The sequence below is a fragment of the Notechis scutatus genome, chromosome 6 (assembly GCF_049901735.1).
Source record: "Notechis scutatus isolate UNSWTSFEM ecotype Mainland chromosome 6, rNotScu1.2, whole genome shotgun sequence".
Taxonomy (NCBI): domain Eukaryota; kingdom Metazoa; phylum Chordata; class Lepidosauria; order Squamata; family Elapidae; genus Notechis; species Notechis scutatus.
Window position 1 is genome coordinate 14033401 of NC_142014.1, and position 27910 is coordinate 14061310.

At 39.6% G+C, this 27910-nt stretch overlaps 1 protein-coding gene across 6 annotated transcripts in view; it reads left to right on the forward strand.

Annotated features, from left to right (window-relative positions):
- Nucleotides 1–27910, forward strand: part of PLXNB2 (plexin B2) — a 357594-nt gene that overhangs the window by 11492 nt on the left and 318192 nt on the right. Inside the window, exon 1 of one of the 6 annotated variants that reach the window (XM_087969401.1) lies at nt 7664–7757. The exons of the other annotated variants lie outside the window; for them this stretch is intronic. The gene's annotated coding sequence lies outside the window, so the exon portion shown is untranslated. Of the gene's footprint in view, nt 1–7663; nt 7758–27910 lie in introns of those variants that run through there. 6 annotated transcript variants of the gene reach the window in all.

Genomic DNA, 27910 nt, shown 5'->3' on the forward strand with positions numbered 1-27910 from the left:
TGTACAGTAGTCTGTGGTTCCAGTTACATTTCATTCCATTGAAATTAAGCAAAGGTTCAAATATGAAACATTTGGATCATTGTCGACAAATATCTCTATTTTTAAGAAAGATGATGGGTGGCTGAGAAGTATTGCAGAAGGTGAACAGGGTTCGACAAGCAGGGTTCTCCATTGTAGTTTGTCAGCTTCTTACTGGGCATTAAAGGAACATTGGTATCCTGGTGAGGATTTTGTCTGTCTCTGCTTTAGGAAAAATAATTCAACATCCTTTTCAATCTGTTCAATATCTATACACTGTGGAAAACGTAGTAAAATCCAATAGGTATTATCAAAGAGTATTATGCAAAGTCCATTGTTGTACTAACTTAGAATTTCCAGAAATGAATAAATCAGTTTAGATTATCTTGAAATCAATACTGCATGTTTTAAGAATTCAGAATTAGTTTTTAACTGCCTTACTGTATACTCTTGGGAGGAAATGCTTTCCTGATCTGAATTAAAAATCTATCTCTTCAACAACAAAAATTCCCTTTCCTTCTCCCTAATAATCTCTAAAGCAGGAGTGATCAGCGGTATGAGGTTAGAGCTGACATTAAACTTTTTTGGTGGAATAAGGGCCACAGAATGGGAGTGGAGGCAGAGTCACATGTATGTTGGAGGCATCAAGATTTTCTTCTGCTCTCCACCTTTTGTGAGCTGGGAAAGAGATTTAAAAAAAAAATAATTGTAGAAGTTTGGTTTAAAATTGTTTTAAGCCGATTTTAGAACGTATTTGTGTTTTCTGCTTCCAAATTATGGAACCTATTCAGCCAGGGTTAGCAGTTACAAATGTAGCAAACCAGGGTGATAAGGGGAAAAGGATTCATCTTCCAAGTTAGAGGCAGGACTGTTTGTCTTATTCCAGGATCTAAAACTTGTTAAGCATTCTAAAGCTCTTTTAAAAAGGTGTGACTTCGCTATTTTTGTTTTCTCGCTATATTGCTGTAGAAATAGATTTTTATAATCTGCTTCCCTTTTAGAATTTCCAAAGGGGAAGCAGATAAGAGAAAAATAAAAATATTTTGGCTTTTAATTTCTTTAGGATATTTATAGCTCACATTTTGACAAAATTTGCAAACCTGTCAAAGTCTGTATACTTTTTTTTAAAAAAAAGCATCAGTCATTACATTATTAAATATATAAAAATATGCATTCATAACAACGTCAGTAGTCTCACATTCCATTGCAAAGATAAATATTATTGAAAATGAGCAATATAATGTACTAAGAGGTCAGAAATTATTGAAGAAAATGCCAGACAAGGCACTCTGGGAAAGTTGTTTTAAAGTAGAGCGCTATCAGAGATATCTCCCTATCCTTTTCTTTATATTAGATTTCAGGGGAGGCATAAAGTATAAGATCTTGACCCTCTCAAAGTCTAGCTAGATAATATGTGAAGAAAAGAAAACTTTAGAAATTTTCTTTGAAGCCTTAAAGAAGTTTTTGAAGTTAAAACAAGCATTCTTTTGCCTGGAAACCCCTCGGAAGTCAGTGCAGTTGAATAATATATTTTAAATGGTTTGTATTAAAAGTTTTACAGCTGTGATCCAGACTTACTAAAATGTTTGGACCATTTTAAAGAGAAGAAACATATATAATGTATTTGAGTACTAACTTAAATAGAGGAAATGTTGATCTCTAAAGGAAGAGTTGAAAGCTAAGGAGATTTACCTTGGATGGATTCTACCAGCTAGTAAATAAAATGGACCAATTTGCCCTTGGTTACTTTCAGCAACCCAAAGATCTTATTCACGTATTTTAGGGAAACACTTAGAAGTAACACAAACTTTTGTAATAAGCATATTGGTAACAGGGATGCCTAGAGTTGCATTTTCTATGCAGGACAAACTTCTCAGGAATGTCTCTTTCTTACAGTTAAAATACTCTCAATGTTGGTCTTTGTGCCAATTCAGATTAATTTTAACACCATCATAAATCCAGGAATCATGAAATAGTTGGATTGTGAGAAGGTTTTTTTTGGTTAAAACAGATGGCTAGCATATTGCAGCCAAGACATTCTCAAGTTGTTCTGGTCTTTTGCTTTTCCACTTCCAGGTTTCTTGGATTCATTCTGAGCTATGACTCTTACTATCGTGAAAGTTCTTATAAAATACATATTTTTATAAAAGAATGGGATCTATTTTTAATTTTGTCCTCTAAACAAGATAAAAATGAGATACCCTGTATTTCTTGTCTTTCAATAACAAGACTTTGATTAATTTAAGTGAGATTCTGTCAGATTTTCATGAATCTTAAACTTGAGTAGTTGCATAAACTATTGGGGGGCAAATAGTGAACAATAAAGCATGTATGGAGAAATAGGTGAAATAAGTTTTCGAAAAGGTTCCTCTGTGGAATAATGCGTAATCCACCAATTTATAGTGAATTGATGAATGTTATGGGGAATCACATCTATAATTTCTATTTTGGAAAATACCAGTTGGGCATTATGTCCGGTGAAGTTCAGCTGATGAAGTAAAACTAGATTCCAAATCTCTGCTCTAGGAAATAGCGTTGTGCGGAGGGTTGCAGCCTATTAAATATGCTACAAACAGCAATCAGTGCGTTTGCTTGTTTTTGGTCATTGATACAGCATATTGTTGTTAAAACTCATAATGTAAAATGTAGGATAAGAAACATATTACAACCAGTAGGATTCCATTTGTTTTGTTCTTTTGTAGATATAATGTATATTATCTTGTAAGTGCATAATATCTGCATGCATAATGTTTATATTTGCATAAAATATGCTATAAGTGCAGAACAATTTCACTAGAACGAGGCGTGTTACATAGTAATGTTAAATAAACCACTTTGGGGGCTTGTAGTCACGTTGTGTTTGGGCTTAGATTCAGGCTGGTATAGGATGCATAGCCAAAGGGGTAAGCTCTTAAATCAATATAATGAAAGAGAAAAGTAGACAGTGGTAGTCAGGCATTGCTTTTATTTATGCCAACAGTTTCTGCGTGGCTTCCCCTTGGTAGTTAAGGTTAGAGGCAAAGTGTCTTTCCCACTGAGTATAAATGGCCAAACAAATTTTTGTAAAACCGTGAATTTATTAGAATAACCCTACAGTATTTTAAAGATCAAGAATTCAGATACTTAGCAGCATGGATGTTTTTCTTTCCCAGAGGAGGTGTGAAGACATATTTGAAAAGTTCCTGAAAAATAGTAATTCACACTTTATTTTTTTCTAATATGCAGACAGTGAAATACTTGCACCTTATCACTTTGGGGTGAGATGCAAGTAAAGAGATCATGCTTTATTTACAAAGTATGTTGTTAGGGTTGAAGCTGGTGAGTGAGTGTCCTTACTACAGAGAAAAGTATTTTGTAAACAAGGAACAGATGTGGGAAACCTTGAAGGCCAGAAATAATCAGCAAGACTGTTGTTGAAATGATGAAAGAAGGCTCAGGATTTAAACAAGAGGATTCCATTGAGCTGTTAGACCCAGAACTTCTTCATATGTGTGGCTTATAATTCTCTGCAGTAATTCCAGATGTCTACAATTTCTTTGATTGACTGGGAATATGGACCATGGAAAGAATTTAACTTCATTACTAGATATGCAGACTTGGTGGATCAGCACATAATCTTTTTTTCTTGAATATGTGGATCTAAAAGATTGTTTGTTTGTAGAATTCTAAAATGTGTTACAGCCTGTCAAGTATGATTGATGTTCTTTGATGGCTGAGTGAACCTGAATGGATTGAAAAAATTGTATAAGCATTTTAAGCTAATAAAAACAATAGTATTATTTATCTGTTTTCTACTCCTGCACATTCTATTCCAGTGAGAGAAATTATTTATTTTGTACAATGCACAATGCTGGGAAAGATGGAAGAAAAGAGAGGAGGACAAGTAGCAACAAGTAGAGGGGTTTAATTATGATAGAAATTAGTACACAAAAAGCAGTTGAAAAGGAAGGGTGAAATCAGAATTGGATTTAAATGCCTAGTAAGAACGTGTTTTGTGGAAGAACGGACTGTGACTTTTTGGAGTAGTCAAACCTACTTTTCTTGGTAGGTCTTTTGTAAGAGCTGTGGTGGCGCAGTGCTTAGAGTGCAGTGTTGCAGGCTAATTCTGCCAACTGCCAGCAGTTCAGTTCTCACCAGCACAAGGTTGACTCAGTCTTCCATCCTTCTGAGGTCAGTAAAATGAGGACCCAGATTAATTGGGGGCAACACGCTGACTCTGAGAGGGGCTGTAAAGTCTAAGTGCTACTGCTTCCCTAACTTAAAATACAAAAAGCTCCCAGAAACATCATAGAATCTAATGAGTTTTCAGTGATCCTTCTGATCACTCAAATGATTACAGTGAATCCTGTAAGATGTTAGCTTTTGGGGGGTGATGGCTGACCAGAGCATTTTCACCAAGCGATGCCTGGAAGTGGAAAAGGTAGTTTATCACTGGAAATTGCAGGTTTCTGTGACCTGTTGACCGTTTCTGAATCTCAGAACCAGTTCTGCCTAGTGGTTAAGGCCCTTAAGAAGAAACCTTGCTACTAGTCTTACTTTAGGCATGAAAGCCAGCCGGGAGACGTTGGGGCCAGTCACTCTCTTCCAGCCCAGCCTACATCACAGGGTTGTTGTGGGGAAAATAGGAGGAAGGCATAGTAGGCATTCCTTCAGTTGTACAGCAATAAAGGTGAGATTAAAAATAAAATAAATAGAATAATAAACTCCACTGAAATAGCCACGTTGTGTATTTTATATACTTGATAAAAGAAACAGTAAATATCTGCATAACTTGCCAATGAAGGTTTGCATTGCTCAGAATAACATCACAAGTTCAGTGAATCCTTTTCACATGACTCAGCTAACTATGGCCAATCTTTCTCCTGATTGATTTCATAACCTTTGTAATGGCCAGCACATTCTTGGTTTTCTGTTGGGCTGGAGCTGGGATGAGTAACGATTTGTGGTTTCTTTCCCCCCCCCCCCCCAACTGTTTTCTAATCAACTTTGCAGAGTCTTGAGTCCTGTGTTGTCTTTCTGGAACATAGATAAATTAAAGTAACCAATTGTAAGCTGCAATTACTACCAAGAACATGAAGATCTGCAGGATAGAATATTCAACAGTTGTAGCTTTGTGATTTTGCTAAAGCTACTTTAGAAGGGAGAGTAACTCAGTTTATGAGAGAAAGCACTGTGTATTACTAGCTTCACTGTGGATTACCTTCTGAGTTTGATGTTCCATTAGAATATTTATTGTAGTAAACTTAACTGCATATGTATATTTTATTTATATGCAGCATTCCTTTTTCAGTATTATTTTAATCTATGTATTTAAAATACACTGTTACATTATTGTAAATTACAGCAATGATAATTTTTCCCTACAAACTGTTACTGAAACATAGTATTTTGGTTGCTCTAAAACTTTGCTTGTTAATTATAATTTTGGTATTTGTGCTCTCTGCTGCTGCTGTTCAGAAATTATAATGTGCAAGTATTCTCTGTAATGGATGTTAAATTTATTTTTCTCAGATAAAGCAATTAGTCACTGTCTTTTTGTTTCAATCCTCAGGCCTGCAAGTGCATTTCAGGTGACTAAACAATTGCTAAATTGTTAGTGACCCTTCCTGTACCAAAGTAGAGAAAGAGATCATCTGGTCTCAGTTGCATACATAGTTGTATAGTATCAACTGGGGGGGAAATGAAGCAAGTTTTGTTTATTTTGTCTTTCTCATGAATACATATTACATTTTTGTAGATTTTCTCAGGATATTGTAAAAGTGATGTAAGATCTAATCACATCAAAGCTATAGTGCACACTTGCATACATATATGTACATGCACACATACACCCCGTGAAATGTGGATCATTTTACTTCACTCTTGAAGTGTGCAGAAAAAGGCCACCTTGAATCTAAGTTGCTTCCAGCAGACTTATATTAAATAAATAGCAGCCATTATTTAAAGCATAAAAAATAGAGAGATTCCCTACCTTTTGAGTGGGAGGAGAAGGAAAATATGTGAGGAAACAGTTTAAAGCTGATAAATGTTAGTCTCAGATACAGCTGCCACAAAACACAACTGAAGCCGCAAGCTGCTGAAGTTATAGAATTGCCTTAAAGGGTCTAAGTTGTTTCTAACTCAGCAGCTAAGATCTTAAAGCCCTTTTTGAAAATAAATAAATAAACACATGATGAAATGAGAAACAAAACCTGGGATGATTAAGGGGCCATAAAAACATTCTCGAAAGCACCATCAACCAGTATTGACAAATATTTTCAAAATAGTATCATTTTTTTAGTCAGCTATAGAAAATCTTAAGCAAAGGTTGGATCAACTCTATTTCTCTTCAAAGCACACCATAGGGTAGACCTCCCAACAGTCCAGGAGCCTGCTCCCTACCAAGATTTGCCTAGCTGTACTTTGTCAGATAATTTTGGAGCATAGGAATAAATCTGTAGGATTAAACGTTCCCTGTAACAGAAAGGCCCAGGAAATAAAAAGCATAAAAAAGTTGAATTTATAAGTGGGCACTGTTAATATTAATAGGACTTTGTACCCCTGATGATCTTTCAGTAAATACATGAGCAAGCAATTTAATAGTATTACTGCCAGCATGGAATCACTGTTTTTACAATCTGGTGTATCTTCATTAATTCTAAGTTACTGAGGCCAATTAAAACAAGTGGACTTCTAAGCTATTAATATCTAAACTTCTGAAGGGATGTGGTGCCTCAGTGGCTTAATGATGATGGAACTGCCAGCCACAAACCACTCTCGTGGTTTGATCCTGGCTTAGTGAGATGGAGTCCGTTCTCCAGTAATCCCTAGCTTCTGCCCAATCAGCAGTTCGAAAGCATGCAATATTACAAGTAGATAAATCGGTACCACTTCAGTGGGAAAAACCTAGATGCATTTGTGTGTGCTGAGAGCAGAAGCCAGTGCTAGACCTGGTCAGACGCAAGGCATTGCAACACAAGATGAGGTGAAACCAGTGGAGGAGCCCAGAAGAGCCAACAACCCAAGCTCTGTTAGCTGGTGTAAGCTAGTTCGCTCCCCGTGGTGCACCCAAAATAGGTGCGCAGAACAGAATGAACTAGCAATGTAGGTATAAGAACTGCATTGTGTCTCTAGCATGTGCAGATCTCCTTGACATTATATGCCATATGCTAAATAAATAAATAAACTTCTGAGGTGAAATTTCAGAATGGATGCATTAAAAAAAAATTCTGGTTTTAGAAATGTATTTACAGAGCTGGGCATGAAATCATAGTTCCTTTCAGTTTTTTGAAAGATATCAAAAGTGGAGGATAATAATATTCATAATATTAGTCATAATATTCATCTAGTTGCCTTCCTAATATCTTTTATGCTAATTAAAATGCAAATCAAATCAAAATTATGTTTTATGGGGTCATGCAACTCCTGTCTTGCAATCAGATTATCAAATTCTAACAGCAGTGGCATTACCAAGCAAAGAATTTTAGCAATAAATGCTTGAGAATCACATATGAAATAGATGCAATCTAATTTCTACAATTTGTCTGCCTTTTTCTCTTCTTCCACACTATTATTATACAGTAGTTTTTATGTCTTCAGTAGTCTTGATTTTATCAAATTGAATCAGACTAGAACCCTCAATGTCTTTTAATATCTCTCTTCTTAGTGTTGTTGGTGAATATTTTACAAGATTCTTGCTAATGCCACCGGAAGGTCCTAATCTGCTTTTGTGGGAATTTCTTAACTAGCAAGCTGATCTGGTAACCTTTTCTGTGAGATCACTTCATCACCCTTGGCTTTTAAATCTTGAGAAAGAGGTGATAATTTGTAGAAAAACAAACTCCTTGCCAAGTTCTTCCCAAAGCAGTTGTAGAATAAATAAAATACCTAGAAGCTATTTTTGTATCCCTTCCCACTTTATTTGAGAATAGTAAGAACTCTGAACTTTTTTCACCCTCTTTGGTGCATGTGTTAAATTATCTAACTATCACAGAAGGCTTAAATTTTTCATTAAAATGTGACTTGACTTAAAAAACTAAAATTTTGAACATGTGAAAGGTTAGTATATAAATGAACTAATAAAGAATAAGCTGTTACCCAAGACAGAACATGTTGCACTTTGGTCTGATAGAGTGCCCAGATTCAATTAAGCTCAAATTTTCACTTCAATTTATTCTGTTCTTCTTTCTTCCACACTGAATATAGATGTATGAAAGTTTATTTCTCCTCTTAAGGCAGAGGTGACCTTTATGACTTGTGGACTTCAACTCCCATAATTCCTTATCACTGTATACTTAAATACAGTTTTAAAAATGATAATTATTTTTGAAGAAGTTGTGAGAGAACAGGTCTATGCCAAATCCATTGCTATTCAAACTTGCAAAAATAATGTAAGCAAGATACAGGTTGAGTCCATGCCAAAATCTCACTCATGAAAATTGAAAATGAAAGAACAGATTGGGGTCAAGTCTCTTTGTTCACCCATCTTTTGCAAACCGTGTACTGCAGTTCTTGCAATCTGTTAATTGCACGGCTTTAAAGAAATATTAGACCCTTTCCTGATGTTAACTTACTCAGGCTGGAATCATGGATGCAGCATAGAGGTCTCATTTTGTCACAGAGCCAGTTGCATTTGATAAAAACAAAACCAAATTGGAGTCGTGAAAAAGTATTCCTTTCATTCGAGCCAACAGATATCATAGTGGAAAAGTCTAGAATAGGATACTTTGGAAAAGTCTAGAATAGGATACTTTACTGCATTTTCCACCCCATTAGACTATATCTGAAATGAATGCAATGAATGACACCTTCTTCCCATAAAGCACTCCCATATTAGCTGAGGACCTAATAATCTTTATTTTATTTACAAAAATATTTTTTTTTTGAAGTTCCCTTGGCATGCATTTTGGATTTATGGTGATTTGTTTCCTTGCATGTGAGTTGCTCATTTAGAAGTACTGGTGGAGAGTCTTTATTTGTCACAGGTTTTTTTTTTTTTTTACTTTTTCCTACACAGCAAAGTATGTCCTGGGAAGAAGCACTAGCATAAGATGGGGAAAAGTTTCTCAGTTTTAAGAGAGAAGTACCTAAATATAGACTAGAAGGAAATAATGTCCCTTTCTCTTAGTTACCCAGGAAATTATCTTGTTGCTTGAATGTAAGGTTGATGGGGTGAGCCAGACATCTCTTAATTTTTATATTTTTTCTAATAGTAAGGTGTATGTAAATACTACAGCTCTCTATAGTGCTCAGAGGAAGAGAAATTTGGCAGACTTTAGCTAAAATGGAAAGAAACATGGAGCTTGATTGACAAGCTCTTTACTGTGTTGCCATTTTGACTGGATTTTCACAAGGGATGGACAACAAAAAGCTTCGGGGCTTATAAACATGCAACTGCATGATTCTTGTCTGACAACGGCAGTTAAGAAGAGGCCCAGAAATTGAACCTAGTGCCTAGCAAACCCATTTACAGTTGGGTTTCTAGTGCATGGTAAATCCACTTAGCTAGCATTCCCATGTCTGTTTGGAAATGTAAGAAGAAAAAATGTATTATGTTGTGAAGACTTGTTAGAGAATATGATGAGGCCATCAGGACAAGCTGCATACCTGCTACTGCTTCAAAGAACCAGGGTATGTAGAAATAATGTCTTTCACTAGAAACATCACAGCAAAGTTTTTTCTGGGGGAAAACCATTTAAGATGCCACAGGGAATACCTAGTTCCTTGAGTCTTCAGCTGTACCCAGAGCCAATGTAGGATAACTATTTCCTCTTTTTGGAGATCATCTCCCCAACACCTTGGAAGGTGATGGTATTTAATAGAAAGCTTTTGTCTACAGACTGCTCATAATTTATTTAAAAATAATTGTCAATTAAAGGTGTACATAACTGAAGTAGAATTCTAGGAACATTCCAGTTCATTTCACTTTAGGAAAGTAATCCAAGCAAAAGGAATCAATAATAAATATAATATTGTAGCTTTGAGTGATAGGCAGTTCAAGAAACTATTATTAGATTATGCCCATTCATTGCACCGTATTGTGTAAAGGCTCCCCCCCCCTCCAATAAATGCTGAGTTCTGGAGGTAAATAAAAGGTTAGTAGAGGTTTTTTTGTTCAAACTATTGATCAAACAGTTGCAAATTTATTTCCAAAATATTTGAAATGAATGTAGATTGCTTATCGGAAAGCTAGATTGTATAGCAGCAAAATACTATTTGCATTTTATCTTGATACAAAAAAAGGAATATAAATTGAAAATTCAGCAGGTATAATGCTCTGTTAAATACAATCCTGTTCTATTCAATGAATAAAATGTTGTGCTTTATCTTTATGATAAAAACCAAGTGAAGAATAAGTAGAGCAAGCAGTTAGATATTATGGGTTTACAGATCAGACAGGTCCTCTTTGACTACTGATTTAAATTGTTTCATTGATTTCATTCAACTTTTGGTCAGTAATATTCCTTAAATTAATTTGGTCAGTAATATTCCTTAAATTAGTTTGGTCAGTAATATTCCTTAAATTAATTAGTTGTGATTTTTAAATTAATTTGTAAAATGGAACCAATTTGGGATATTAATTTGACTTGGAAGAAAGCCTGCCTGAGCATGTGCAAAAAAAGTCCCCAAATCACCAGCTCAATTCAGAGGATAGTAACTTGATTCCATTGTTTGGTCAGCGTTGATGATTCAGTTAAGGAGGCTGATTTGATTCAGTGATTCAATCACTGGTGCTTTTAAAATGAATTTTATAGCAGTGCCTCTTACCATATAAGACTGTCTAAAAGCACTTCTCTTCTGAATCCACCCATTTCCAGCTTTGTTTTAGAGGTCAGGTAAAAATATCAATTCACCACTGATTGACTAGATTTCACTCTATTGTACAATCAATGGTGGAATTAAAAAAAAATTACTACCAGTTTTGTGGGTGTGGCTTGGTGGGTATGGCAGGGGAAGGATACTGCAAAATCCCCATTCCCTCCCCACCCCAGTAACCTGCTTTCCAGCTCCTTTTTCCTATGCAGGGCAACAAAAAAAGACCCAGCCAATCAGCTGGGACTCAGGAGGTGGAGAATAGATGGGGGCGGGGCCAGTCAGAGGTGGTATTTGCCGGTTCTCTGAACTGCTCAACATTTTTGCTACTGGTTCTCCAGAACTGGTCAAAACCTGCTGAATACCACCTCTGTGTACAATCTATACAAAAATAACTTCGCTACATATTTGCACTTTGGTTTCTGTTACTATAACATTTTCACTTTTTTTTGCAATTTCATTTGCAAACATACTCAGCCACGCACAAGCATAACATACAACTTTGAACAGTGATGTTTAATATACAAGACAGCAGATTTTATAGGATAGAACGGAGAAAGAACTATTAAAGCATTAAAATACCTTGCTATAATAGATTAATTTTTCTGCACTTTCAAGTGACACAAAAAAGTGGTAACAAAGATGCATAATGGAGCAGCTATTACACTGATAGCATATTTAATAGAGGAATGATTTTTAAATATTTTTCAGGAGCCAAATGTTTCAACAAGAAGACCAATAGCACTTTGAAACAAAATTATCTATTATTTCAATTTCAGTGGCTGATTTTTTTTTTTAAAAAAAAAATATGGATTTCAACATGTTTAATCAAATTTGGAAATTGGAGCAATGTTTTTAAACTTATGCCCATCGGAATAAACATGAAAAAAATCCTGTTGAACTGGTTTTTTCAATTGTTCTCTGCTATGGTAGTGGCTGCAGCAATAGCTACAGGGATGATGTAGTTGCATGCTTTATATGTTATTTAATCCTGTGTGCAGAAGGTGCCACCCACAGCAACTGCAGATTTGTTTTTCTTGTGGGAGTCAAGAGCTGACTATATTTAATAGTATGAATTCTTTAAGCAATATGTTGAGAAAATGCTGAAGTGCTCTGAATACCAGTATGCATCTACCAGCAGTGCAATCTTCGTTGTTATCTAGAGGAATAGTTGATTCTTAACAAGGACTGAGCACTGAAGGAAATGTTTGGTTCTATCCATCTGGATCTTAATTTGGAGCATGTTATGCATATTAATTGCCATGGGATTTTTTTTTTCAGAAACAAAATTGCCTAGAGTGCAGTTATTTTCTATAGCTTATTAAATATATTCCTGTTTTGACTTGGAGTGTCCATCATTCCTAACCACTGACTGTGTTGGGAGTTGTAATCTAAAATATTTGGGGAAAACCAGTTTTGACTACTCGGAATAAAAAAATACTGTGATCCTTGGAAGAAAAAAAAACACTTTGGTATGTTCAACAGCCATGACAATATCAATTTGTGTACAATATTCCTGGTCATCTGCCCTGAAAAAACATTCTAGAAATTACACCTAACATAAGGCTTAATGCAATAAGTCTCTAGTCCTACTCACTACAGTTTTTATTCTCTTGTTTAAATTCTGAACCCAACAGAGTTACAGTCTGTTATTAGATTATATAAGATAGGGAAAAATGTTGCAAGACTATTTTTCTCTCAAGATAATTGTCTTGAAAACTTCACTTTTCATTTTATATTTCTTGCACATTCATTTATTTCAATTAGCATGTTACCCTCCCTTCATCAGTCCTCTGGAATAAAAACTCAGTAGCTGCTTCTTTGGGAAATTTCCAGAAAGTCTTAAATATTGTTGGAGGGGAAGGAGGAAGAAAAATGGCAAAGAGAGAGAGAAAAAAGCAATCTTTGGCTGGCTGCTATTTCCTTCCCTGGAATGCTGCAAAACATTTTTTTGGGGGGGAATGGGCTACTCACCCCATTTTTATTTATTTTTGGGAATGTCTAGCCCTTCCACTTGCTATTTGCCCCCTCTACTATTCTATTTTCAGTGAACAAATATGAATATAATGGCACTCTGTCATCTTCTCAGCAAGTGTTTTGAATGTGAATTAACCTCTGCAGTTTTTATTTAGCTTGATTTTTTTTACAAATCCCCAAAGAAATATATAGTTCTAACATTAATAGGTATCTTAAAATAGTATTTCAGATGTAATATATAATAAAACAGAAATAAGTAAAATTAATCACAGTTGGTTACATGCTGGAAATATATTTCATGATATATTGAGGAACAAAAATCTTTTTTTATTCAGACATCTGTTGAATATAACAGAGTGAGGTATTTTAATACAGTTTCTCGAAAATAGATGTATTAGTAACTACATATCTTAAGGTTGATGAACATCTGTGATTGAACCTTGATTTGATCAACTGGAGATTTGAGATTCAAATGGATACAAGATTTGCTTCAACGGGAATACAATTCACTTTAGGGTACTTCATCTAGATTTAATTCAAAAAGATTCCGCCATAGATTCAAATGGGAAAATGTAAAAAAAAAAAAACACCTTCATTTTGGGACAGCATGGGTAAAAATAGTAGGAATATTATTTTTATTGAACCATTTAGAGACCTTTAACCATGTTGAAGTTCAGCTGGGGATCTCAAGATTTTTATCAGTATATATTTTCCACATACCTCCCATGCCTCTCTTAGGCTGAGATAACGTTATAGATGAAAATGGGACAGCATGATGGCCAGCAAAATCTTTAGCAAAATCTTTTAGGCTTGAGCTATACAATTGTCTCTTATAAAGAGAGAGCTTAGAACAAAGAGGTGGAAGTACAGAGTCCCCAAGGTACTTAATATTGACCTCCAAGTCTTGGTAGATCAATATTTATTATTCATAGCATTATTAAACTAGTATTTATTAGATTATTTTCATATAATAAATGTTTGAGGGTCAATGAACAATCTGAAACTTCATAAAGGAGCCAGTGAGCATGGAGACCAATGGTCTAAGGCAGGGGTGTCACACTCAATTTCTGTGATGACCCAGGGTGAGGCACAAAGGCAACACAGTCAGATAAGCAATGAGTCCCTTTATTATCTCCAACTGTGCCCCCAATGTCCAGGTTATTTTCGGGTTGGAGAAAAACTCTCCCAGGAATAGCCTTTGACTGTAGAAAATTCAGTCCAAAACAAGGTACACACAAACTGTAACTTAAAATCCAAACAAACCAAACTAAAGTAATAGTTTGGCAGGGCAGGAGCAGGAATTTCAAACTTGAAAGCACGGCAAAACTCATACAGTTGGGAAGATACCAGGAACGCAGATAAGCCACGATGATACAAGATAAAGTCACATTTGCTCCCAACAGCCTGCTGCATGCAGCTTCCTTTTTAAAACACTGTGTTCCCAGCTGCAGCTAATGAAGGGAATCGGGCTCTTTCCTCCCTTTTAAGCCAGCCAGCCAACCCACGTTGCTCCCTTCCCCGTAACTCCCTGCATGCCCTAGGATGAAGAGGGGGATGGGCCTGGGTCTTCCTCTGAATTCCCTCTCCCTTGTTCTACCTCTTTCTTGCTCTGCCCAGCTGGATTTTGCCCTTCCCCAGTTTCTTCCACAACCAATGGATCCATACTCCCACTCCCTGTCAGCTGTTTGGCTTCATCCTCCAAGTCAGATTCTGACATGGACATGACAATTTCATTGAGGGCCACATCAGAGTTGTGTTTGACCTCCGGGGGCCAGAATGGGCATGACCAGTTTGACGTCACCTCTAGTGGCCCAAATGTTCTGCCAGTAAAAATAGAGCTTGGGAGGGCTGCACACAGACCTTTTTGCTGGCAGAGCAGGAAGGTTGCAGGAGGCCATCACAGCTGAAAATGGAATTCAGCCCTCCTGACTCTGTTTTTGCTGGCAGAGGCATTGTGGGTCAGTCCTTCATGGTTTCTAGGGCAGCCCTGTGAGATCTAAACACCACATGGGCTGGATTCATGAGTTTGACACCACTGGTCTAAGGCTAGGGCAAAACCAAAATTTGACCTGAAATAATTTAGTTTTAATTAAAATCTAATTGAACTGCAAGCGTAATTATTCTCCATATTTTAAAGATGTTTTCCTTTTTTATAGTATTGAAAAGTAACATTCAGGACATATTTAGAGGTTGTCTGGGAAACACTTGAAAAAATTGAAGATATGTGTAGCATTAATTTAATCCACCCTCCAATTCTATTGAGAAATAAAATGTCTAAATTAAAATGACCCTTTACCCGAGAAGCATGTTGTAAACATGGTAAGGATTCTGGTGTGTAATTCTTATGCTTTGCTCTGCCATAATAGACCAATTTTGGATTGTACCACAAAATATGTATAGTAAGAGTCTTTGGGATATTCAAATCCTTTTATATTATTACATAGCCATATTGTTTGAGACCACAGAAGATAGCTTCCAAATAAATATGTTTTTCTTTCCTTTCCCAGATATAGTTACTGAGACATGAGTGTTCTAGTAATTTCCAAATCCTTTCATCAGATGGATTTAGCAGTGTGTGGGTGGTGCAAAAGATGTATTTGAGCCATTTGTTACACTAAGTTAGGCGTGTGCTATTCTATCTTGTGAGAAATGTAGCATGTGGAGGAACAAAGGCATATCATTCATCAAATTGTATCATGGTGTCACTAATTCTATTTTTGAGTTATGAATTGTGGGTGAATTTATGAAAGATGCTGGTGGAAGAATCCATCTGTCCATATGACAAGACGTTAAGAACTTACAGTACAACAGACGTAAAGGCTATTTGACATGAAGATTAATTGCTTCAAAATATTTAAGGAAGATTTAAGTTTTTAACATGAACATTTCATCCACTCCTTTTGACTTGATATAAAAAACTACATGTACAGTACTTTCTATTTATTAAAACTTGAAAATAGTGTTAGCCTTAGAAAAGTGTTCTAAAAACATCAGTGGAAACCTGGAGTGTTTTTTAAAGATAATAAGTCAGAAATTATAAATGAAAAGAAGCTCATAGATAAGCTTGATTAAGTTAATGGCTAAACTCATTGTCTACATCAGGGGTGTCCAACCTTGGCAACTTTAAGACTTGTGGACTTCAACTCCCAGAGTTCCTCAGCCAGAATGTGCAAGCTTTGCTGGCTGAGGAACTCTGGGAGTTGAAGTCCACAAGTCTTAAAGTTGCCAAGGTTGGACACCCTGGTCTACATGATTGCTCTGCATTATTAGAAAATTGTTTACCTCTCCTATTGTAGACAACTTATCCTGTTGTATTAGGTAGAACCAAGCTTTTATGCTAAGAATAATACTGGCTCTAAGCAGAATTTAGAAAATGCATTTCTTGAAGTCCCATGCTGTGTCTAGAAATTGTTTCTTACCATCTTTTGTCCAATATGTCAGCTTATTTGAATGATACAAGAACCTATTTTTTTCCCCATCACATTTTGTATAGAACAAAAGTAGTGACTTTTCTTTCAAGTACATTTATGATCATAGTAGTACTAGAAAATGCAGTTCAGAGGATTTAAATGTTTTTTTAAAGATGTACTTATCATTGCTATGGTCTAACTGCTGCAGTATAAGAGGAATGTCTTTTAAAAAATACCAGTAAATCAGATCTGATTCTAGTTTCTGAAGATCTATTAATTACTTTTAAATCAGATTCAAAATTGTTGCAAACAATTGTATGCAAACCAGATATTGTATTATATTGTATGCAAACCAGATATTGCAATTGTATGCAAACCAGATTGGGCGTTGGTTCTTACCTGATACGCCCCTTCTCGGCGAGCCGCGAGGAGCATCCAGAGACTGGGATGTGCTTCTGAGTCCTCTTCTTGCAGGCTGAGCTTTAGATGAGGAAACGCTCCGCCCCTCACGTGGTATCGCGCAGCGTCTCCCCAGTTTTTTGCGATAACGAGAAGAGAGGTGATTAATTCTTTTTAATCTACTATTGGCTCCTTGGCTGAATCAAGAGTCCCCACCAGACGGAGAAATTAGGGTGGGGCTGGATGCTCCTCGCGGCTCGCCGAGAAGGGGCGTATCAGGTAAGAACCAACGCCCATTCTCCTCGAGCCGCTCGGAGCATCCAGAGACTGGGACATACCAAAGCTGGGCTGTCCTACGGGTGGGACTCCGTCTGGCCCGAAGGCCCCTCCGGATCACTGATGATCCTCTGTAAGACCCGTCGGCCAAAGAGGCCTCCGCTGAGGCGTACGTATCTATTTTATAATGTCTGATAAACGGGGATGGAGAGGTCCAGGTGGCTACCCGACAAATGTCAGCGATGGGGGCTTGCGTGGCCCAGGCCGCCGAGGTGGCTGCACTTCTGGTGGAATGGGCGGTTATTCCACCCGGAGCGGGCAGGGAATGGGAAAGGTAGCACCTCGCAATGGTGGCCCTGATGCAGCGACTGATAGTGGAGGGAGAAACCTAAGCCCCAGTGACCTGGGTTGAAAGGATAGGAAGAGGGATTCCGACTTTCTCATGGATTGAGTGCGCTTAATATGTATGCGAGGCCCTTCTAACATCTAGGGAGTGCCAGAGGACCCCCTGCCCCTGGAGGGCCTAGGGCAAAAGTTTGGTAGAACCAGATCCTGTGACCTATGGAAGGGAGAGTTGACTTTTGGTAGGAAGGTGGGGTCGGGACGAAGGACCACTCGGTCTGCATGGAACACGCATAGATCGCTCCTGACTGACAGAGCTGCTAATTCCGAAACTCGACGAGGAGAAGTAATAACTACTAGAAAAAACTACCATAAGGTGAGAAACTGAAGGGATGAGTCCCTCAAAGACTCGAACGGGGAGCAGTAAGATAAATGAGGACCTTGATGAGGTCCCATGTGGGGAACCTGTGAACAGTGAGAGGGCACAGGTTGGTGGCGCCCTAAGGAAAGATCTAATTCGGGGTGATGAGAAAGGGAATCGTAGTTATCACAGGAGACCACGGTCGAGAGGGCAGAAAATTGTAGTCTCAGGGTGTTAGGTGCGAGCCCCTTGCGAAGGCCTTCCTGAAGAATTCTAGGATCTGAGCCACAGAGGAGAGAGGGGATCAATCTGAGACCCGCTACACCACTTGCAGAACCTCTTCCAAGTGGCATCATAAATTCGTGTAGTGGAAGGTCGCCTGGCGGCCAAAATAGTGTCGATGACTTGACTGAGGGCTTTTCACTAGTCAAGCGGATCCGCTCAACCTCCAGGCGGCTAACTGGAGCCCTTGATGCTCCGGATGCAGAAGGGGCCCCTGAGAGAGGGAGACCCAGTCCGGGGATCCTCCATGGAGCGTTACCGATAAAAAGCGGAGGTCCGCAAACCACGGTCGCCTGGGCCAATAGGGAGCCACCAGGAGAAGGACTGCCCTCTCCTGAATGCGTTTCTGTATTACTCTGGGAACTAACGGGAGCGGAGGGGAGGCATATAGGAGCCCTGGGGGCCATGGGCAAAGCATGGCGTTGAGATTCTCCGACCGGTGAGACGGATACCGGGAGAAGAACCATGGAAGCTGAGTGTTGGACGGAGAGGCGAAAGGGTCCACCACCGGAAGGCGAATATTCTGGGCGCTTCCTCGAGTAGGGATGGATGGAGACTCCATTCTGCCTGGTCCACCGTGGCCCTGCTCAGCCAGTCCGCCTGAGTATTGTCTACTCCGGAGATGTGTACGGCTTTTAGAGATAGGAGGTTGGATTCTGTCCAGCGGCAAAGGCGCTCGACTTCCCTCATTAGCTGGATGGACTGGGTGCCCCCTGCCTGTTGATATGGGCATTGGCCGTGGCGTTGTCCGTGCGGACGAGAACGTGATGTTTGCGGACCTGAGGAAAAACTGCACAGGGCCAGATGGACAGCGTGAAGCTCTAGCCAATTGATACTGCACCTCTGCTCGGTCGGCGACCATCTGCCCTGTGCCGAGAGCGAGTTGAGATGAGCGCCTCAACCGGACAGGCTAGCGTCCGTGGTGACGGAGAGTCATTGAGGTTCCTCGAAGAGGTGGCCTCTGTTGATGGCGGAATTGGTCCACCAGAGAAGAAAGCGTGAGGACCCTTGGAGGACCCTGATTCTGGCCTTCGAGTTGCATCTTCCGGATCGTTGGAGCAGGGAGCAGGAGCCACTGGAGGGATCTACTGTGTAGACGGGCCCAGGGAATAATAGAGATGGGTGACACCATTTTGCCCAACAATTCAGAGAAGTCCATCAAGGCCACCCTCCTTGAACGCCTGCTCTGTTTGACCAGTGCTTGAATGCTAAGGAACCTCTCCGGAGAGAGGAAAACTCTTTGAAAGCGGAATAAATTATGGCACCCAAGAGGTTGATTCGGGTGGAAGGGGTAAGTTGGCTCTTTGCCAATTGACTAGAAACCCGTGTGCCCATAAGGCGAGAGGGAGACCCTGGTATCCCTGACTGCCTGGGATTTGGACGGGGATAGAATAAGGATAACGTCCAAGTAGCAGTGGAGGCGGACGGGAACGCTCCTGAGATGAGCCGCCAGGGCCGCCGGGACCTTGGTGAAGGTCCGGGGGCGATGCCAGTCAAAGGGTAGGGCCACGTATTGATAGTGAAGGCTATTATGACAGAACCTGGGGAATTTGTAATGGGAGGGCCCTGATTGGAATATAGAGGAATGCCTCCGAAAGATCTATGGGAGATAACCAGTCTCCCGCCTGGAGCCTAAAAGAATAGATTGCAAGGAGTGCATATAGAACCTACGTTGGATAAGGTGACGGTTGAGCCGTTTCAAGTCCAGGATGACTCTCCAACCCCCAGAGTGCTTGGGCACCCCAAAGAGATGGGAGTAAAAGCCCTTTTCTCCCTGATTCGGAGGGACAGGTTGCATGGCCTGGATGTCAAGAAGATGATGGATGGCTGCATCCCTTGGTGCACGTTTGGAGGGATCCCTTGAGGAGGGGGATGGGATGAAATAATCAGGGGGGCGGACCTGAACTCCAGGGCGAGACCAAACCTGATTGTGTCCCTAACCCATGCATCGGATGTGGATATGTCCCATTGGGCAGCGAAGTGGCTGAGGCGGCCGCCAATGGGGAGGGAGGAAGAGGCTCCACCTTCTGCGGTAGGGCCTTCCTCCCAATCCCGAAAGGGTCTCTTGTAGCTGCCACCGCGTCTGGTCCTGTCGTCCGGGACCGTGCGGTCCTGGGATCGGAAGGAAGGGGGTCTAGGGTATCTGGACGGGAAGGGGGTAGATACTTTCTCTTACTGCGGTCCTCGACCAACAGTGGTTCCAAGCTGGGCCAAACAGTTTATCTCCCTTAGTGGGAGCAGTGGCCAGCTTGACCTTATTCTTACGTCCGTCTGCCAGTGTTTGAGCCAGCATGCGACGAGCCGTGACGTGCGATGTGATGGCCCTGGAAGAGAATTTTACCGACTGGTAAGTGGCGTCAGCCGAGAACTCGGCTGCAGCCACTGACTTCGCATATGTCCTGGTGAGCTCTGAGATTGGAACGGGACGTGTTCCTTGAGCTGGCGTAGCCAGCGGATAGAGGACCTTGTGAAAAAGGAAGCGGCCATAGCTGATTTAATGGCCCAGGCGTCATATAGGTGGGCCCTGCGCGCAGCGGCAACTCCGCCCGCATGTCATCAGGTTTCAAGGTCTCTAGGGCCTCACAAGGGGTAGAGGAGAAAACCAGACCCACAATGGGGTCATCAAGTTCCGGAATGTTCAGAAGGCTAGATAGTGCCGAATCGAGATTAAGGAATCTCTTGTCTAGGCTAGAGGGTGTAGGAGGGGTCCCTGTGGAGGTGAGTTGCTTCGCTACCGGATCCACGAAGATGGAAGGGGAAGGGATGACCTCAGCTTCCACCACTGGTTGGGTGAAAATGGAGTCCTCCGGGCCCTCTGGGACGGGGAAGGTTTGCAGGGGACTGGGGAAGAAGGCCAGAGACATACTTGGCCTTAAGGAGGAGGGACTTGAACATGTGCGGCTTGAACAGCTCCCCAAAAGTGGGTTGGTCGGGAAGTGCCCTCGTCCTCCGACATCTCCCCCTCCATGATGTCAGCCTCTAAGAGGGTTTCACTGTAGCGGGAGGATCCCATCTGGGAGTCCTCTTCCTCTTCCCTGAAATCCCCAAAGTCCCCTTCCTCCTCCACCTGGGCCCCAACCGGAGGAGGGCTGTCCCTCTGAGAGAGTACCTGATCAACCGGGGGACCGGTTGTGGAAGGATCTGATGGAGAAAGAGTCGTGCTTTGAGGCTCATGGAGAGAAGACTGATCTGGTCATGTGTTGTAGTCCCTCTGCAATGCTCTGGCGGATGGCTGATTCCATCCAAGCCCTGATGTGAGGCGGAACCTCGGAGGTAGAGGGTTCGTCCTGGCGCAGACCAGCAGCAGTGGGTGTTAAAGTGGTTGGAGGAGGAAGTATTGGCGACTCGGGCGGACTCCTGAACGCCTGTCAGACTCTTTTTCAACGCTTTGTGGCGCCTTGAGGCGTCACGTTGGGAGGCCTTGGAAGGTTGCTTGTCCTGTCTAGAGCCCTTAGGTTCCTTGTCCTGCCTGCGCAAGTAGTGGGACTTTGCCTTAGCCTTCAAGGAAGGACGTTTAGAGGATTGTCGTCTGCCATGTTAGATAATAAATACTAGCAAGGGCGGTTGGCTCGCCCAGATCAGGCCTGGATGAGGCCGGGTGGCGATGAAGCTGGCCCGCTCCCCTTTTGGAATTTGTTATGTACAGAGATAACAGAAATATATATACTCTAATTTGTAATTTTTCTTCTCCCTTTATTTATTTTTATGTTTTATACCAGGTGAATAAACAGGTTCTACGTATACCTCTATATATCTATAAGAAATATTGGTGTACAAAAAGAATTTTTTTTTTTTTTTTTTTTTGTATTTGTATTTCACATTAGGTGACAATATGCAATACATTAGCTTCAGGAGCTAAACAGCCCCTGGTTTTAAAAATATCATATATATTATTATTATTATTATTATTATTATTATTATTATTATTATTATTATTATTATTATTATTGTTTAATGTCATTGTAACTTTGAACAGTCACTAAACAAGCTGCTGCAAATCAAGGATAATATGCATTGTAGCCAAAGATTTTTCCAATGGGATTAAAACCCTCTGTCAGAATTGAACTCTGGTGTTTTGTTTTTTTTTTTTTGAAATCTATAGAAACAGTAACTGTAACAGGAGAACTGTATCTCAGTACAGGCCAATCAGTCAAATAAACGCCTGAGGCCTAGAGTTGAAGAGAGGGCCTCTGGCAGCAGGCCTCCAGACAAGAAAAATAAAACCGGAGGGGGCTGCAACTTCGCCCAAACGGGCTGCGGGAGGCCAACAAGTAATAAAGGAGCGGGCCAGGTGGAAGAGATGGGCAGCTAAGCTTTAACCCAAGGCCTGGAGCTCCAATTCACCGCAGTTAAAGTATTTAAAAATGGCGCCCGACCACGATGCGGAGCCAAAATGGCGGCCGCAAGCTGAACCGTCGGGACGCCTTCGGGACGGAAAAGGAGGGCTTGCTGGTCAGCTCAGCTCCTAGGGCCCTAGGGGCGATGACCCTCCCGATCGGCGTTTAGGGTGGGGGGAATCCAGCAATAAAAGAAATCGTGCCACGCGAGGCAACGCGGAGGCAGCGACGCGATATGATAAGGGTGGGGGGTCGCGGTATCGCGCTGCGAGCCCACAGCCGCCCAGGGACGGGGAAATTTTTCCCTTAAGTCCAGACCCTTTGCGCAGGAGGAGGAAGGAAAGGCAAACCTTATGAAGACGAAGTTGGAATAGGCAAGAAATAGGCAAGAAATGAGCGATCAGCCAAGGAGCTCTCTGAAAACGCAGCCTGACTCTTGAGGCTGAGCAAAAGACTGGGGAGCGCTGCGCGATACCACGTGAGGGGCGGAGCGTTTCTCATCTAAAGCTCAGCCTGCAAGAAGAGGACTCAGAAGCACATCCCAGTCTCTGGATGCTCCGAGCGGCTCGAGGAGAAATTATACCTACATACATCAGTTTATCTAGTGATATATCCAGATATATTCCTTTGTGGGAAAAATTAAAGATATTTGGGGACATTCACATCCAGTATGCAAAATAGGAACACATCTATTTTTTAATACTGAATGTAAAAATCATCCATAGCGACAGTGTTTTCTGTGATATAACATATTCCTTTTTAGACTTATTTTATTTTTTGTTGTTCCTTACCAGGAATGGGCAATTAATTTTCCCAAGAGATCACATGAGAAACTGGGACAATTGTGGAGGGCTACCACTGCCTCACCCTTGCCCCTCTTTGCTGCCACTGCCTCGCCCCTACCACCAATGCCACGGGCCAGACCAGGACTGTAGATATGGCCTGTGGGCTATAAAATGCCCAGATCTGCTTAAGACCCAACCTTAATTCTTAACAATGAGTATAAATATGACATTCTAAGCATTGCCTTATTTAGGTTGCAAACCCCATTAAATTATCACTAGATGTCATATAGCAAGCTCTAATTCTTTGTGGTCACTATTATAGGCAGACCTTGACTTACAATCACAAATGGGACAAGAATTTCTGTGGCTAAGCCAGGCAGTTGTTAAGTGAATCATTGCTGTTGTTAAGGGAATCATGCAATTGTTAAGCAAATCCAGCTCCCCGTCCCCATTGAATTAGTTTATTGGAAGATGGCTGAGGTCTCAAATGGAGATCACATAATCCTATGACATTGCAGCTGTCCAATGAATGCTGGTTGCTAAGCATGCAAATTTTGATCATCCTAACCATATGCTGCAATTGTTGTAAGTGCAAGGACCAGTCTTTAGTCAATTTTTTCAGTAATTTTGTGACTTCAAAAGGTTATTTACCAAATGATTCTAAATTGAGGACCATCTGTAATCCAGATTCATAGTGCCAGCCTTAGAATGAATTTTTGTTAGTCCTGGTACTGCTAATATATTCTAAAATATTGTGTATACGTGTTTAGAGGAAACTGTGTATGAAACTAAGATTCCAGGAGTTCACATGTGGAACTACATTTTTTTCCATTTCCATTCTCCATTCTCATTTAAGATCTATTTGTTGCATATGAACAAAAAATATCCCTTCAAAATGGCTAAATAAGTATGTTAAGTATGTGCTGTTGCTATGCTGCTTCAGTTTCTTAATTTAATAGTCTTGTAGCTGATTGAATATGCTTGACCATATTTTCAAAGATACGGTGATCAATTAATGAATAACTGAACATACATGATGCGGACAAAGTTATTCTTTATAGCTGCTGAATTGAATTGATTTTTGCTGTGAACCATATGGAGTTCATAACAAGCTCTAATTTGATATTTGAATCAGATTGAGGCATTTCCCCTTCACTTTAGAATTCCTTGAAATGATGTGAAAATTGTAGACTGAATGGTGTGTCCGGAGAATATAGAGTGCCTCACTAGATATAATTATGATCCTTTTAGTCTTGAAGTGGTTGTAAGAGGATTTGTGATTGCAGTCTACATCTTGGAATATCTTCTTCTTCTTCTTCTTTTTTTAATAAAGTTTTAGTTGGGTTTTCACACACAAAATACAAGTAAAACATCTTTTTTGAAAATAGCATGGTCCCGGGTTGAACTTCTTTATACAGACACAAAACTCAATTTCATGCTCCTTTTTGTATTCTATTCCATATCTTATACTATTTTACATTTTCTACATAGTTTTTTCCCCTCTTTTAATTTTCTCAATTTTATTTTGATTATCTCATCTCAATTCAAATCATTATATTTATACTTTTGTCTGTTCTGTTTCAATTTCGTATTATCTTTTCTCATTAAACAAATTTTCTCCTGTAGTTACTAACTGGAATATGACACCTTTATATCTTTTAATTACATCCATTTAACTCTTATTTAAACTTCAATATATACCTTAAGTTTATGACCTTCAATATAATACATAATACATAACTTCCAATCGAATTCTGCTTGGCACATTCTTATAATACACACTATATTCTTTAAAAAAAAAGATTGTAAATATATGTAATTATAAACCCTTATTCCATTCCAGTTCAGTTCTATCATTAATAATCATTAAAACCATAACATCTTTAACACTTCTTTTCAATTAAATATCATACTTCCTTAAAAACACATATAATCTCCATAATTAATTTTCCCCTTATTTCTCTTCACATATGTTTTATAAATCATTAAATATACCTTTTGTTACATTTATTTATTGACAAGCATTCCACTGAATTACGATCGCTATTTTATCAGACATTTTAATCATACATTGTTTCATATTTTCTAAAATTATTTCTGCTTCTAATATAACCATACTATCTTATGTACCTTTGCAGAATCCCTTTTTCTATTAAGTTTTCACCTATTATCACTAAATAGACCCTGTTTCTCTATATTTTGCTTCTGTCCTTTATAACTTCTTTTCCTTTCTTTCTTCCCTCTCATCTTCTCCCTCCCCTTTTTACCGGAAGTCCTGAAATATCTTCTAATTATCAAGAGCTTGGAGTACTTTGAGATGGACAATCAGGCATTCATAAGTGGTCATCCATTGTCCATTTCAAACTTTGGAGGACCCTATAATGTGCAATCATATATTACAAAAATCAGCCAAGCTAAGTTTACTCAAAATGCTAAATCATAATGTGGCTTATCCGAATCAGGTTTAAAATGTGTAAAACAACCTAGTTGGGAATTATTCAATTACCATTTTATGTATGTTATCATACCCAGTGGTGGGATTCAATTTTTTTTAATACCGGTTCTGTGGGCGTGGCTTGGTGGGCGTGGCGGGGAAGGATACTGTAAAATCTCCAGTCAGAGGTGGTATTTGCTGGTTCTCCGAACCACTCAAAATTTCTGCTACTAGTTCTCCAGAACTGGTCAGAACCTGCTGAATACCACCTCTGATCATAGCCTTCCTAGTGAAATGAAGTAATCCCAACGTGGTTTATTTAGTATAGTGGACCTTGGTACCGTTAAAATCTATAACATTTTACCATTAGTAAGGCAAATTGGATGACAACTTCCCTGAAATAAAAATATATACTTGTTTTTTGTAAGTGCTATTACAAACACTGGTGACCATAAATTTGTTTTTCTTGCACCGTATTGTTAAACTGAGGTTTAACAATTTAATAATTTTTATGCTAACTCTGTAAAAACATCTCTTATCCTTTTGGGATTGTGAACATAATCCTTACCTTATGCATTTGAAAGATTGGCTTGTTGATTTACAAGCAATTTGTTTTAAGTAACAGTGATTGAGAAATGCAGGCTTTAAATATTGACTGTAAGCATTCAGGATTTTTTGTTTATTTTATATAAAATTAGAGTGATGGAATATGGGCCATGTGATCCCATCAAACAGCAATGCAGGAGGCTTGTAGAAAGAAGCTGTGGATTACTTCCCATTCAGCTTCACTCCCCACTTTATCAGGCAGACAGACCTGCTGTAGGAGCTCGTTATGAATGCATCTGGTTCCCTCTTCTTGAAATGAGTTGTAACAGGTTAAGATGGTCTATAAATTAAATTTGATGAATACATAAATAAACATCACTCTAGCAATTTATCTGGTTTTCTTAAGCCAGAACTTTGCTGATCAAATTGATAACTGAGGAATGTAGCCTTGTGTAGTGCATGGATAGACAGGGCCACTGTGGTTGATGAGGACTCAGCCTTTTTGGCTTAACACCCTTTTGGCTATAGACTCCTTTCTACATGGGTACATAGTCCAACTCCCTTTGCTAGATGAAGGAAATGTTTTGGCTCCTCACTATTTACAGCAGGGGTTCCAACCTTGGTAATTTTAAGACTTGTGGACTTTCCCAGCATGTTGGCTGGGAAATTCTGTTGAGTTGAAATTCACAAGTTTTCAAGTTCACTAAGCAACACCTCTGGTTTATATTGATTATGACAGAGCCAGAGCCTGAATAATCTGATCATGATAATAATGATGGCGATGAATGCAAAAGCATCTAGTTTATTTTTTTAAAAAAACATTTTAATTTGTATATCCAGATGTCCAAACACTTACAATTGGTAGAAATAAACATTTTTCACTGGTGAACATTCAAGGAGCATTTCAATCATCAGTCTTCTACATAATGTTTGAAGAAACTCTACAGTTCCGATCAGTGGGATCTGGATTCAGCTAGTTTAAGTCTTTTTTGCAGCCCAGACACAGCAGCAGCCTTACCTGAGATGTTTAAAAATGCCAATAAAATAGCAAACAGATCAAACCAGTTTATCTTTTAGCGTAGATACTGGCCATGGCGCAAGAGAACATCTCATTCCAGATTTACACGCCAGCATACACAAGAAGCAAGTTGAGCATAATTGAGTTGATGAATAATAATCCAGTTATATTCACAGTTCAGCTAAACTCAGTTTCAGATTCCAGCTGTTACATAAGTGATTCAAAGAAGTTAATTAATTTCCAGTCGGCTACTGTACTGTTATGTCTATATTCCTTTTGATTTTGTTCATTCACATATTATGGCTATTCTAGGAAATTCGAGTAGTCTTTCCCCTTCCGTGGTTTTGACTAAATATAGTTCAGTATGGATAATGTGTTGTGAGGAACAAAATGATTTGATTGATAGGAACTTACCTTTAGGAATGTCTGTAGGCCTGCTACATCAGGTGTCCCCCAACCCCTGCCCCCCCCGGCCCACTACCAGGCCATGGCCCATTTGGAACCAGGCCATGGAAGTGGCCGGTAAGCGTGCATGCAGTTCCACTTGCACATGAAAGTCCATCCCACCATGCCACCAGACTCGAAATTCTAGACCTAGAAAACCTAGAACTATGCCGCCTTAGGTCCGATCTAAGTATAGTATATAAAATCATACATTGCAATGTCCTACCTGTCAATGAATACTTCAGCTTCAACCATAACAACACAAGAGCAAACAATTGGATACAAACTCAAGGTTAACCGCACCAAACTTGATTGCAGGAAATACGACAAAACATTTGCTAGACCAATACTCGAATGCAGCTCATCAGACTGGAACCCACATTACGTATTTGATATTAGCACAGTTGAGAAAGTCCAGAAATATTTCACAAGAAGAGTTCTCCACTCCTCTACTTGTTGCAGAATACCTTATGCCACCAGATTCAAAATT